The sequence below is a fragment of the Polypterus senegalus genome, chromosome 2 (assembly GCF_016835505.1).
Source record: "Polypterus senegalus isolate Bchr_013 chromosome 2, ASM1683550v1, whole genome shotgun sequence".
Lineage (NCBI taxonomy): Eukaryota > Metazoa > Chordata > Cladistia > Polypteriformes > Polypteridae > Polypterus > Polypterus senegalus.
This window is the reverse complement of record NC_053155.1, coordinates 281,643,107-281,658,693: the sequence shown is the minus strand read 5'-3', so window position 1 is coordinate 281,658,693 and position 15,587 is coordinate 281,643,107. Positions and strand designations below refer to the sequence as shown.

General features: G+C 41.1%; 1 protein-coding gene across 7 annotated transcripts in view; it reads left to right on the top strand.

Annotated features, from left to right (window-relative positions):
* LOC120523933 (arf-GAP with Rho-GAP domain, ANK repeat and PH domain-containing protein 1) overlaps nucleotides 1–15,587 on the top strand; it is a 391,846-nt gene that overhangs the window by 80,567 nt on the left and 295,692 nt on the right. For 5 of the 7 annotated variants that reach the window (XM_039745646.1, XM_039745647.1, XM_039745650.1 and 2 more), the window contains one exon: nucleotides 6,656–6,821. The exons of 1 other annotated variant lie outside the window; for it this stretch is intronic. The gene's annotated coding sequence lies outside the window, so the exon portion shown is untranslated. Of the gene's footprint in view, nucleotides 1–6,655; nucleotides 6,822–6,959; nucleotides 7,070–15,587 lie in introns of those variants that run through there. One more of the 7 variants, XM_039745648.1, reaches the window with a different exon arrangement.

Here is a 15,587-nt window from a genome sequence, read left to right as displayed (position 1 = left end):
TAAATAAGTCACCCTCACTTTGCTCTTACTTTTTTACCGTTCATTTAATCATGGCTAGTGGTGGAAAAATTATAAAATGGAAGGAGGATGGCTTTACCAAAACAATTATTGATGGCGAATCGATTATTCATAAAGCTTGAATTGGTGATCTGTTTTCTGTGTTAACCTCATATTTTTCATACTTCTTCTCAAACTAAGGTGGTGCGAGGGTAAAATGAATCGGGATCGCTGATCAATGTAATCGTGTACCAGGAAATCATGCATTGACAAAAGCTCCCCTTTGCTTGTAATGCAAAGTGTGATTAAATGCATTATTTTTAGCGTTATGGAGCACATGCATGAAGCTTCTCAGCTGTGCTTGTGCTAAGAAAAGGAAAGATTTTAAAAATAGCGTAACACGATTGTCAATGTGACCTTTTGTAAGTAGTGCCTGGAGGATTCAGTGTGGAGAAACTCTAGAGACAGCGTGTGTATTAACTTGTGGATTTTTCTGTGAGTATTTGGTGGCAGTCTGACGAAGTTGCTTCGGAAGACGGCGTTAGCTGAGCTCAGCTCAGAGCGAAATGAGATGAATGGGAGGGAGATGATGGCGTGACTCCCCACCCGCCTTAACTGTCAATCCCCACAAACACAGTCTCGAATTTGCATAAGCACACCCTTCACCTACAATTTTAACTTAGTTACAAAGTGATCAAAACTCGTTTATATCCTGCGTCCTCTCATTAAACTTGTATCCCGCATTACCTGTGGGCATGTGAAACGCCAGCGGTAGCCTGTCTATGAACTTAATTTAAAGTTTAGGTTTACACCTTGCTTTCTTTCCGAGGTAGCAGCACTCATGAATATGGTAGTATATGTCACTTTCGCTCGCTTCTTATTGTTTGCTGCCTTCTCAATTATATAATGCATGTTTTCTTAAGCGCTTTTTGGAGGTCTTCCTGGTTTCTACGCACTGCGTTGACAGTCAGTTCACGTGATTACGTGGGAGGCGTGATGATGTCACACGAAACTCCGCCCCCACGTCTTTCCAGCTCAACTCCATTACAGTTAATGGAGAAAAATACCTTCCAGTTATGACCATTAGGCGTAGAATTTCGAAATGAAACCTGCCCAACTTTTGTAAGTAAGCTGTAAGGAATGAGCCTGCCAAATTTCAGCCTTCTACCTACACGGGAAGTTGGAGAATTAGTGATGAGTGAATGAGTGAGTGAGTGAGTGAGGGCTTTGCCTTTTATTAGTATAGATTATTGATGTTTTTTATGTGTGTCGTGGCTGTTCCTGTAGTAGAAAGGAACTTGTTCATCCCTGGTTTCTCTATAAAATAAAGGCATTTATTGTGGCTACAGGAGTATATATATATATATATATACACTATAACAATAGTCGGCCGATTTTGATAAAATTTGGAACATTGTATAAACTTGTGAGTAATTAATACAACTGTTGTTGGAAAACATATTACATACACTTTGTATCAAACATTAAGTAAATCAGCCGACTATTGTTGAAGATGTGATGAAAAACATTTTGGTGTGTTTTTTTCCACTCACAGTGTGTATATCTATATATATATATATATATATATATATATATATACTAGACATTAAGCCCGTTACAATAGCGGGCGCTAGAACAGTAGTGCATAAACATTAGTAGGAACAGTCTATATTAAATGGCAAGGAACTTTTTTTTTTTTGTAAAAAATATTTTTGCAAGAAGCCTAAAGTAAAATAATAATAGAAATAAAATAGAAACGTATATGACAACACAGTAAGTATAATTAATATTGTCTTAGTGTAAAACTTTGTAACAATCTGTAAGATGCAATATCTGAAGAAGATATTTAAGTAAAATTTTCAATTTTTTTATCTCATGAAATTTTTCTATACAATTTCATTATAGACAACATTTCTTGTAAATATTCTGCCTGAGAAAGGCAACAGTTTGCCTTGTTCAGGACCATCTTCAACCTTGACAACAACATCTGGAAAACTTCTAACTCTTGATAATGCAACATATAACTGACCGTGGCTGAATACTGGTTCTGGCAAGTAAATGCCAACTATTTCTAAGGTTTGCTCTTCTGAGTCTTTCTCTTTTAGCGTTTTTCTGACGGTCATTTTTCTTCATTCGATCTATTTGCTCGTATTTTTCTTTGTCTTTCTGCATTTCTTTTGTTGATGTTTACTTGTTGAGCTGACCGTTCTTCCAGGAGATGTTGCTTATATAGGATTTGATTGTCTGTGTCTTTTGTCCTACTTAACGTGTCCTTTTTTTTAGGTGGCATGTTGTTAGTAGATACGTCCGTAATATTTTCTCTTACAGTAATACTGGCTTGTATGTGTCTGTAATATGCGTCACTGTATTGTGTGTCTTTAATTTTCTCTCACAGTAATACTAGTTTGTATTTCCGTAAAATGTCTGCAATTTTCTCTGACAGTAATACTGGCTTTGTTGTCCGTAATATTACTTTCATTTTCTGTCACAACATTGGGCAATCAGCAGAGTGTCCCCAACAACTGATGTAACGTGTAGCTGATAATCGTGCCCGTGGCGTCTCCCCAGCAAGTACTGTTTAGTTCCTCAGCAAGTATTTTAATCTGTGCTGGCGTGCAACTGATTATTGTATGTATGCCATCTCCGCAGCAACGGATTTTATGTGCGCGGCCGCGACTAACTAATCAGCACACTCCCCTGCAATGTTGTCCTTTATTTCTTATCATGCGCGGCCGTGGCAAGGCCATTCAATGTGTGCCTGGCTTCCAGTGTGTGTGCGTCCACAGTGCCGCGCACATGGGCGGGGCACAGTGTGATGCACGGCGCAGCCCGCACATGCGCACTTCACCAAAAGACATACACGCACGGACACCTGGACGTACACAGGGGTTTTATTAAAGAGGATATATAAATATATTGTGGCAGTAGGGGGCAGTAGTGCACCCTTGAACCCTCAGGTACAACTCCAGACACCAGATAAAAGTCCACGACCTTTTTATTTTCTTTTAACACAGTGCACCAAGCACCCACGACACCACTCATATATTTAAATACAATAAACAATACTCTCTCAATCTCTCTTAACAAAACCCTCCTCCTCGCCCAGACATTTGCTCCTCTACCTCCCAGCTCAGCTCAGTGACTGGACTGAGGCACCGTCCTTTTATAGCCCCTGACCCGGAGGTGTTCCTGTCCCATCAATCCATAGTTCCTAATTCCTTCCGGGTCAGGGCAATCAGTCCTTTTACTCAACCCGGGAGCACGACATTTCTTCCCGTCACGTGACCGTGACGTACTCCCGGGTCATACGACCTCACAGGGCCCATAAGCCCCCCCACAGCGACTCCTGGTGGTCCCCAAGGTATCCAGTAGGGCTGTGTATAGACACTACAAAGTCCATAAGGCCCTGCTGGACCTCGGGGTACGATCCTGCTGTCGGGAGAGCTCCTCCTGGCGGCCTGGGGGTGCTGACCGGCATGAGAAGCCGGCAGTCCTCCACAGTTCCTCCCCCTTAGCGTTGACTTCTGGGGTGGAGCGTCCAGCCCCGCAAGGGACGTCCTCCTCCAGGAGGACGCATCATCCGGGCCTTGGCTGCGTTGCCCCGGTCTTTGAGCGAACCTTGGGGGGACGGTGTATCTCCTGTCTCCCCGGGGACAATGGCGCCACTCGTGGCCCGGTCGCCGGCAATTGTAGCACCGACGAAGCCCTCCTGGTTGCTTCCCTCTGCGGGACCAAAAACATCTCGGGAACTCCGTCAGTGTCGTCTCCGCCCCTTCATCTGCCAAGGAGGGCATTACGGCTGCTAGGCTGCCCTCTAGCCTTCTCTCAGATATGTCAGGAGACCCACGCTTTGGTTTGGGGAACTCCTGTTTCATCTGGGGCTTGTGCTCAGCTTGAGGCTCTCTATGGAAAGAAGAGAGCCTCTTTGCTGTTTGCACACCCGTTGTCCTACGCTTATTAGGTGCCGGCGTCATTAGTACCGACTCGCCCCGATGTACAGCACCATTTAGCTGCACCGGCACGAGCGGCGCTTCCCCCGGCGCTCCTATCACCGGCGCTACCCTGCACGCCGACCGGTCGGGTCCTGGAGAGTTGCACAGCCCCGGAAAGCCACATCAAACGCATGCCCCGGGCTGTTTGCTCCGTTCCCCAACAATTCGGTCATCGTGCTCCCGTCTCTTGTCGGGCACATGGTGCTTTGACAACCGCTACTCATCATCTGCAGTGCCCGATCGCACTGTGTCCCCTTACACTCTACGACGCGGGACCGACTCACCTGTATTCCCGCATCGATCATCTCCGGAGCTTCCAGGCCCAGCCGCTGCACGTAGTCCTTCAGAGCCTTTAACGAGGCTGCGGCCGCCGCTCCCAAGTCCTCCACACGTTCCTTCAGCTGTTGTAAGTCCTGTAAGAAACGCCGAAGGGGCGCGAGGTACTCCTCGAGCCCCCATAAGTCCAAACAGTTAATGTTTACGGCCGGAGTTGTTTGCGCTTCCGCGTTTCGCTTACCCTCCGGCCGGGAACCAGTGAGCACGTCCCCTCCTGGCACGTGTTCAGCTGGGTCGCGCAAAGGCTTCTCGGACTTGGAGTCCTCAGAGGGACGGCTGGCTACTACAAGCCGGCTGAGATCTGCCTTTTTCTTTTCCCCGGCAGACCCTTCAGCCACAACCCGTCCCTCTTTGTCGGTGGTGGCTTGTATCGGCGTTGCTTTGCATGCCTCCTCCTCCCCTTCCAGGAGGCTGGACCCGTCAGGGAACGACCGGCCTCGTCGGAGGACTCCGGGATACCTTCACCATCCCGGCATCCACCGCGGGTGACCAGTCTGTTGTCGACTGGAGCTGTCAGTAGCCGTCTGGCGTCCTGGCCTGCCTTCTGGGAGCCGCGGCCATTTTGCCGAAGCATGAGGTAGTCAGTCGAGGTACCGCTGCAAGTCTCTCGGCGGGCGTCTGCAAAACATGAAAGAAACATGCCCGAAATGTCGTCTTCCCCCCAGCACTTCCTGGTGTGGCGGAAGTGCTGGGCTCTAGGGTTCCTCAGGCACCTGGGCGCCGCCTGGCGGTGGCCACGGGCCCCTACAGTGTTGGGCTTCCAAGCCGTCTACTCGTGGCCCCCAATACAACCAGGGCGATCGCCCCGTCGCGGTCTGGAGGAGGCACAAGCCCTCCTCTGGTCCTCCTGGGCGTCGACCACAATAGATATATATAGATATCATAGATATCATAACAGTGACAAAACAATTACATTGACAATCATGTTACGTTATTTTTAAAATGTTTCCTTTTCTTTTTCATAACTTCTTTAACACCCTACTTTTCCGCTGCGAAGCGCGGGTATTTTGCTAGTAGTATGAATAAAAGCAGCTCACATCTCAAAATGGACTCGTCGGGGATCGAACCCGTGAAGTTTTGATTACCAGTTGATACTGTTGCGCAACCAAAGCAGTTGTAGTAAATGTGTGTCAATGCTGCACCCTAACGCGTGTTGTTTTTCTGCAGTTATATTTTTGAGTAAAAGTGTGAAAGTGTTTCTTTGATATTTGGACTTCAGGCTTCACACATTATAAACTTCATGTCTAGATTTTGTCAATTATTACAAAAACATGAAAAATGTTTATTTTTTAACAGTGTGTTTACATAGATCGTTGTAGACACGGAACACACATAAAATGCATTTGTTCCAAATAACGATATAGTATTTATAAAAGGTGTGATTTTGCTTGACTTCTTACTCTATGTAACTCCAAGCAACTGACACGCAGATAAACAGACCTGAGCTGAGAAAACTGTGCGCCAGTGGGGGATGTGATAGTAGACTGCTTGCTGCTTGCTGCTTGCTGCTTATCAACACATTTAAAGGACAAAATACGCTGACAGAGAGGTGAGAAGTGATTTAAGGTGGGACGGATCTACGAGGTTTTTTTGTATGCTCTGGTAATTCTAGTGTTAAAGAAGGAGGAGCATGTAACAAAACAGACCCAGATCATCACTGCTCCATTGTACATCTTTAATCTTTAATTTAGAGCAAAACAGATTTTACAGTGAAGAAAGGAAAATATGCCCCCAACTGTTATGATTCTGCCAAAAACCTTTTTTTTTGCCCTGTTTAAGTTTTGTTTCTGTGTCATTTGACATTTTGATTGCTTTTTGAGATTAGGGAATATCCCTGTTTCATTGTTTTTATAAATGATTGTCTATGAACAAATGTTGTTTTAACTGTCAAACCACTTTGAATACAGTAGCTGTAGCTGTTTGCTAGACAACTTCCCTGGAAGTTATGGCATGTGACGTCATTGCCGTGATGCTTTAAAAGTTAGTCCTGCATACTCATTGACATCAGGGATTGATGTTGGTTATTTTCCGTGTGTTTCACTCTTCTTATTGATTTACAGTTCAGCAATTATAGCAAGAACTTTGACTATGATTTTCCCAAGCTTTTTGGTTTTGGTGTCTGATTTGTGTCCCATTTTGCCAGCTTTTTTTCTTTTTTCTTTTGTAATAAGGAAGCTTGAGTTTTAACAAAGCAGGTGAGCTTTACCTATACTGCAACTCAGCTGAGTTGCTAGCTTTTCATTTTGGAAATAAAAAGATTATATCTATCTTATATTTTTATCCATAACATTAAAAATATATATTTTTTTCTCTGTTTTTTTCCGTAATAGAATACCAGCAAATGTTTACGGTTTTGGAAGTGGACACCCATATTTAGCAAATTTGACTCCTCAACAAAGCAGTGTGTATATGGTGATGACAGAGAATATTCAACATGCAAGAGTGCCGTTGTCCTGTGTTCTAGACCCTCATGTTCCATTATGATAAGAGAAATAGGTAAGAGAGAATGTGAGTTTTTCTTTTTTGTGTTATAATTTTGCATGGTCATTGGTGGTTTGGATATAAAGTAGCAGTATACCCAAGGCCCATTCACCTCAAGAACCAGTCCGCAACCACTCTCTTGTCTCTTTGCAGTATCCCAAAACAACCAAAGGTATGCATTTTGTGAAATACAAAAAAACTGTTAAAGAAAAAAGACAAGCAACAGACTCCAAAACTGTTCCCAACAATTATCAACCATGAAAGTAAGTAGAAGCCCAATGAAAATCCCTGTAAGAGTATATGAGATTAGTAGAATCAATTGTTGCACTTGGCAGCTCATATTGATGTGTGTCATGTAACCTGAAGGAAGTGATCGTAAATTTCAGCCACAACTTCATCTTGAATAATTTTATTAATAGGCGCAATGAAATTGCTGTGGGCTGTATTCTAAGACAGACGAGGTGATCATCAGAGTGAGAAGGTGCCTTTTTTAATTAAGTTTTCTGTTGCAGCAGGCAGTTTAGGTAAATCGGCAAAGAAGTCATATTTTCACATGTTTTCAGTTTAACAGGAAAAATGTAAAAATGGATGAAACTCAAGGTCACATGTTTTTTTAATGACAGGGAGCATAACCTTCCTGCACTGTACCACTGTACGACTGAAATCCAGGAAAAACTGGGTCTGAGTTTTTCATCATGTTATCAGTTCACCTGTGACGTACATCTAACATGAAAGCGATCAACTAACCTTTTTTAATGGAGGTATGGAAGAAATGGCAAAACCTACACAGCATTTTCCAGTAAGCTGTTATCTGTATCAGTGTTCAAATTGAACCCTGCATATCTAATCTTAAAGATCTCTTTCAGCACTCTATTCCCTCCTTTACTTCAGCCTAGCTTACCTCTAATAGATGACTTCAGAAGAGCGTCCTCAAGTGCTCTTAAGGGACCACAGCTAGACAAGGAGCAGGCAATCCAGATGTCAGCCATGCTAGCAGCAGTTCGGACAGAGGCATTGAGTTTAAGCTTTTACTTAAATTGTATTTATTTGCATCAAAACCAATAGTAGCAAATATAAACAATGGAAAAAAATTATACAACCTGGGCAAGTTTATGCAGTCTTTATATCGGCAAGATGTTTTAGGTGGTCCAGTTCTGTAGCTACTGATTTGCATATCCTTAATTGAAAATGAAAAGAAAAAGCTTTCTTGCTGAAGGGAGAGCTCAATGAAAATCCATAGCAGCTAGCATGTAGAAAAGTGCATTTAAGTATTCATTGTAGCTAAGAGAAAGGCTCCTCTCAAATTGTTTCTTTTATCTCATGTAGCAACTAACAGGAACTCTTTACAAAAGTGTGAGAAAAGCAGCAACCGAATTAGCACTCCATTTCTTTGCAACAAGAAAGCAACTGAACTGAGAAAACTCTTTTTGAAAAAAGTCTAATAAAAGATAATCACGCTTACTCCCTTCTTGCTTCAGATAAACACACGTGCACGTTAAACACCTGCCTTCTCAAGGAAGCAGTGAGCTTACCGTTTCTCAAAACACACAGAATGCTACTGAATCATTATCACAAGCTCAAGGTTATTTGTTCCATTGGAATCAAAAGCTGCTTGAAGCTGCAGACAGAGCTATACAAAACCTTTGAAGGTCCTGCCACACTCTGGGAACTCTGAATTCTGCCTTACTGTTCAGCTTTCTCAAAATACACTGCACTTCTGTTCACCATGACAAGACTTTCGGCCCAAGGTCTATTACGTATTGTCAGTTGGAAAGATTAAAGTATGTCCCATGCAGTAAGACTGTTCAAAAGTGATACTTTGAACATAATGAGTCTCATTCAGAATAAGCTAGTAGTACAAGAACCACTAAAAATGAATGGTAGGGAGCTTAAGACCCAGCCTGTATACTCATGAAGTGCCCACATAATCTCATGCAATGTTGAGGAGACTCTGAAACCACATTTGACATATTTGTGCCAGAGAAGAAATTAGATCTTTGTTCATCTTGGTATTCTGTTTAAACCCCAGATTACTTACATCTGTAAACCTTATTCTCCTGATCAGCAAAGTTCATTATGGAGTATATTCATCAGTTTGTTGGCACAGGATATGTTGTAGAGCATGTGTCTCTATTTTGCCTCCTCCTCTTTAATGGCAACCACTTAAGCTTGTAAAGGTGATCTATCTAGTTGTGTTCATAATAGGGGTGTGTTTGAGAAGGTTTCTCAATGAAACCCAGTATGAGACAATACTATTGCAAGATTCTGGTAACAGATGCTGCAGCTTATTTGACAAGTTACAAGCCAAAAAGTTGGTTTTCTACCCCATGAGTCTTTTCTTAGGACTGTTACGTAGCTTATTTTCCATAATATTTTAAGAAGCTGGGTTAGATCAAAGTAATGAGTAATTGGCTTTGCCTAGAAGAGGGAAACATGAAACTTGAGTTCTAGCCAGTTAATCACTACAAAGTGATGTGCAATGTCAACAGAAAATGGTATTGTATAATAAAGAGTTTGTGGGGTTCGGTTTCACTTCAAATAGCTGTAAAATATCAGCTTCTTATAAATCTTTCCCTTTCCTTAATTATTGCATTTATGTCAACCCCTGGCCCAAATTCACCTTTAAATGTGCTAAACTGGAAAACGGGTATCCATATCTTGTCCTTAGAGAGACCACTTGTACTGATACAGAACAGATCTACAGTTTTTTCCTTTTGAGACATTCCCTATATGTGTAACCCGAAATACCTTTAATAATGTGTTACAGATAAGTTCTGCCAAAAATGCAAACATATTTTAAAATAGAACATGCTTGCTTCCAATATCAAATTTTAGTGTGCTCTGAGTAGCGTGACTTCATTTTGGCACATATCTGCCTTACTGTAGAAACTTTTGAGAAATGCTTTGTTGATATATTAAAATTTCTCTAGTCTTTTTCTTCTGTACTTGGAATTGTGCAAAGAAGGAAAAACAGTCTTAATGGGCGAGAGCTCAGACAGAATTGATAACAATGAGAAAGATGGCTGATTATATGGTCAGATGACAAAAAGGGGTGGGTACAGAGGAGCTAGCACCAAAAGTGAAATTAAGGGTGGAAAGGTCATTCAGCTGGTCTGCAGAGGGAAAAGAGAGAAATCATTAGAGGACAGTGCTGAACCCTGGTTTGTGGGTAACCTCAGTTAATCGAGCCCTTAAGCTGTCACCCATGTGCATGTGTGTAACATTACATACATTTACATTTTTTTGCTTAGCAGACGCTTTTATCCAAAGTGACTTACAAAAGAGTTCAACATAATTGAGCATCAGTCTGGGGACTGTTTGGGAATAAGTGTTACAGGACAAGGGTGCAAAATTGAAATTATCCCGATACTTTCCCCTCCTCACTCAAACTCCAAGTTTAAGTGCATACTTCTTATCATATAATATTAAATTCTTATATACTGTACACACAGATGGTGAGTTTTGAAATATAGTAGCTTGAACCTCGCAGTAGGTACTTCAACAGCATTTTTGTGACATTTTGTAGGAATTGCTAAATGCTAAGCTGTGGTATTCCTGGAGTCTGCATTTATTGTGCGATATGCTTTTCAGATCTGAGTTACCCTTATATGGAAGATAATATTTGTGAAGTATGTTATGATTTGACTTTTTGTGATATGTTTTTATTTACTTGCAATTAAGCTCTGACCCAAAGCTTCTCTGTGTGTTACTGGAGAGTAAGTTAAATGCTAAGTTAAATACTAAAAATGACAAATTCCTAATGCAAGAAATTGTATATGGCAAATAAAGTGAATTATCATTCAATTTTTTAACAGGTGCTGGCATGTTTATTTTACTACTTACATGACAAGCAACTTAATGTTCAAGCATACTGTTCTGTCCAGAATTTTCTGTGAGGGCAGCCTTGTTTGCCGGCTCGCTCCTCAGATCTCACAATTGCGCACTCATCTATGAACTTCCTGTCAAACTGTTAAATCTTCAGCAGGAACAGAACTAACAGTCTTAAGAATTTTGTTTCTAAAATAAATTCATCTGCATAAAAAATCAGTTCCTGAATGCTTTAAATTAGTTGAGGAAAACTGAGCAACATTGTTTAGTTTGAGGTTGGAAAGAATAATGCTTTTTAGAGGAAAAATAATATGTTTATGAAGATAAGGGACTTGTGATTTGTCAAGCTATGCACACTCGCTTTAAGCAATGAGCAAGAAGCCCAGTGATAAAAAGAAATATTCAGCAGATCAGAGCGAGTAAATTAACCACAAGAGACATGCCTGCTTTGAGCTAAAAAGATGCATTTTTGTCTTCATTTTGTCTGACTCCTACTTATGCTTTTCTCACTGCAGTGACAGTAACCCACAGCAATTTTTGAGTAATTATTCTTTAGTTAGTTCCTCAAAATGTTAAATCAGGAAGTTTCTGATAAGCACTATACTAAACCTTTGGATGTGAAAGGGTAGTAGAAGGCAGATGCCAGGCTGTTACTGAGGGAAGATTTAAAAGTTCAACAGTTTGATAAGGATACTAAACACAGAAAAAACATGAAATGGTGCTAGAAGGTAACTTTTTTTCTTTTCTTTTTTAAAAATGGATTTACAGTAATGATTTTATGTGATATGTGAAATGTAGATCTTGGCTAACCTGTTTGGTGCTTTTGATTACAATGTTACTGCTTTATATTCACTTTCTATTGCTGACAGAAATTCTTTCATATGCTAAAACAGTACAATTGGAGTTTTATATGGACAGGTCCCATAAAGGAGCTGATACACTGACTAAAGAAATACTTCTAAAAACATTTGATTATGAGCTGAATGCTAAGGCATTGGATTGCTTTTATTTTTAAGGGAAGGTCCAATAGTCCTAACAAGTTATTTCTGTAACCTTAAAAATATATGGATATAAAAAAATATTACCTTAAAATGTGATTGAGATAGCTGAAATCTTTGTACTCTCTCAATCCTTCCCTCCATTGGTATCTGCTGAAAATCTTTTTTTTCTGTCTAAAGGTGTTGCTCAATTTTTTTTTGCGGTTATAAGTGTATTTTAACTGTACTGCACTCATTGGTCCTGTTTTGTAGAATAGCTAATTAAGTGTATTCTCCTTTACACTGCCTTGCTAGTTAGATTTTTTTAAAAACTGGGAGGGGAAGGGTAGCTTTTATACAACTCTTCATTTTTTCACATTTGCTTAAGTTTGTGATTTTTTCTTTCTTTGTAAAAAAAGAAACGGTGCTAATTATTATTACACAGTTGAGATGAGGTGTTTGTGCTGCGCAAATATTTTTTGCAAGAGTTTTGAAATGATCAGAAGTGACTTCAAATACTCTTAAGGTATAATCTGTATGCTAAAATCTGTGAATTGTATATTCATTTCTTGGACTAATATTTAGTAAACTACTAAACCAGCATGTCATGTTCTGTCCTATTTCCATTTATGTTGTTAGACACATATGCATGAATATTATGAAAATAACTTTTATAAGCAAATTTGCAAAGTAATGCATTCTAACAGTTAACAGCTTGGCATCATGCATCAGTTTTAAGCTGTAAGTTGTCACATTCTAAAAGAAAACTACCAGTAATTTACAATACTGTTATCTGAGAGGTAAATAAAATCATTTAATAGCAAAGAACAATTGTAAACGTGTAAAACATACAATGCAGAATCTAAAGTAAATAGAGGAAGCACGTTTTTCCACAAGCGTAAATTAAAAGGTGAAATTGTGTTGCTTAAGAAATGGGAAACAGAAAAGGTTGCCTTGTACCCTGCAGGATTGAGGTTGACCACAAGTTTAAGAGCCAGTCACTCTTGAACAGTTTCCAGTTGCATGTTTTGGTAGTTTGTCAGCACAACCTTTATTTTATTCCCTGAGTGTACCCAACCTATGCAGACTGCAGGGAAGAAAAATGTGACTTGTACTGAATGAGTGTTTGCCTATTGACAAATCCTGCAGAAGCACCCATAAACTTAATCAGTTATGGGATTTCTACCCCCTACTGGTGGCTCGCCGCATCAACAATTACACATAAGGCTGTTCCTTTCCCAGTTGAAGTCAACTGTTTGCTGAACCATTTTACTGGTAATCTGGGCCATATAAACCATCCCCAAACCTCTAACCTGGAACCCTGACCTGGTCACTTTACAACCATGTCCTTCATTAAACAAGTTTCCTTTTGTGCAAGACCCATGGTTTATTTTTTGATACTCATTTATTAGTTGGCACATTTCAAAATTCTTTTTTTTTGTCAGATTTATACAACAGTGACAATTTATTATTTTATCTTTCTTTTGAGCTAAAATGCAATTCATAGTAGGAAATGAAACATCTAGACAGAATGTATGGCTTCCTTGATACAGAATCTGTTTGACATTTATTGTTGATTCAGCTATAGCATGCATAACACCTCTTAAACACTTAGATTAAAATCAGACAGCAAAGTGCTGCATGTTGTATTTATGAAGACTTGGCTAAGTACACATAAAGAGCATCAAAAGTATAGATAAGCAAACCTGCAGCAGCTTGATATCTGTAGCATACTAGCATATCGATCTTACTGCTCTCCACATGTCTTTATTTGTCAATAAGCATTTTTAATCAGTCATTGACTAACCCTTTTAATCCTGATTAGGGTCTGGCGTGGGGGGCGTTTGCTGGAGCCTATCCCAGCTAGCATAGGCTGCAAGGCAGTAACAATCCCTGAACAGGGTGCCAGTGCATTGCAGGGAGAATGCACACACATACACACATACACACAAACACCAATTTAGTTTTGCAAGTTCACCTAATCTGCATGTCTTTGGATAATTGAAGGAAACCAGGGCACCCGGAGGACATGGAGACACAGGGAGAACATGCAACTTCACACATGGAGGACCTGGGACATGAACCTTGAGCCTTACTGTGAGGCAGTAGCAATATCGCCATGCCCCTGTGCGGCCCAATAAGAATTTATACTTTTACTTTTTTTCTTCTTGTCACCCCAGAACCCCAGACACTTGTCTCTCACAAGCATGAGTGCTTTCTTACTGGAGTTTTTTCCTTAATCCTATCACACTGCTAACCTGTAACTCACTAAAACCTGTAAAGTGTACCCTTGTACTCCTCTCATTGAAGCCACTGGGGTGGACTGCTGGGGCCTGACCATGGAAGGACCGGGGAAGAGAGTATTTTCAAGATAAGTAGAGGGCAGTGCATGGAAGCTCAACCCAGCTGGGGCCTGTGACCACCGCCAGGGGGCGCCTGGATGCTTGCAGAGCCCTATTCGGAAGAAGCTCGTTGGGCACCTGGACTCCTTCCTGGTGCCCCATAACAAGAGCCAGTCACCACCACTCAGTAGCCTGAATTGGAAGGAAGTGGATGAAGCTCATGAGGAGGAGTGGAGGTGGAAGGACTGGCTAGAGAAAGAAGGGACTGTGTTTTACCTTGTGCTGTTGAGTACAAATGTAAATAAACTGTGTGCTGTGTGGCAATTAGTGTCCTGCCTGTCTGTGTCAGGGTTAGGGTGGCTATACACACCCTTAGGCATCACACCATGTATAAAATTGTGTAGGAAATGTATGATGTGGACTTGTTGTTGTAACAAAATAGTCAGATTTCACTACAGGAATGCCTGCTGGTGTTTCACAGATTAAATGTTAATCATTGATCTGTCCATTCACTGTAAAACAGTAGGAAGTCCAAGCCTATCCTATTGTTATTGGACTCCAGGCAGGAAACAACTCCCGACAGGACAGCAGTTCTTTGCAGAGAACACTCATTCATTCAGGTGCGATTTAGCTTTACTAATAAACCTAACTACTTAGTTTGTAGGGAATCAGCAGAAAAACTGTAGTACTCAGAGAAAACACCTTGCGGGCCCTTTTTAAATGAGAGTCTCCAGGTAATCAAATTGATCTCATAAGCTTGTCTCCATTTTATTGTTTTTTTTTATTTTTAACGCCACCTACAAGGATGCTGAAGTAGCTTTGTCCATCCAGATATCATCCTCTGATCAAGATGATGTCATCGCATTCATAAAACTTGGTTAATCAAATGCGGCATGTGATGGACAGCAAATACTAAATTTAATGTGCAAATGTGCAAAGAATATTATTTCATAAATCAGTCACTGATAGATGTACTGTAAGATGGTTTAATTTCTGTATAACAATTTTCAGAAAAAATATTTTGTTTTTTTCCTCATGTAGGGTTCTCATGGAGCGCAAACGCGAATATCGGCAGAGTTTCTTTGCAGTCTTTGTTGATTTTCGCAAGACTCAGTTGATCGAGCTGCCCTGTGGGACATCCTGAGGGTTCACAGGATCCCCTCTAGGTTGCTGGATATCATGGCCAGTACTAGTACTGTGAGTGCTGTGTAGAGTGGAAACAGAACCTCTGCGCTTTTCCAAGTTGATTCTGGGGTTCATCAGGGGTGTGTTCTTGCTCCTACTCTGTTCAATGCTTGTATGGACTGGGTGTTGGGCAAGGTTGTGGGGTCCAGCGGCTGTTGGCTGTTGGTGAAGAAAGATTCAGGGATCTTGACTTTGTTGGCAATGCTGTGATCTTCGTGGAGTCAAAGGAGGCTCTGATTGAGGAGACTGAGTGAGGAGTCTGAGTGTCTAGACTTGCGAGTGTCCTGAATAAAAACCAAGATTCAGGCCTTTAATGACCTCTTGGGCACAGTCATCAGCAGTGTGTCTGTTTGCGGAGAGAGTGTTGACGTTGTCGAGAGGTTTACTTACCTTGGTAGTGATATTCATGTCTCTGGTGACTCTTCCTATGAAGTCAGTAGACAGATTGG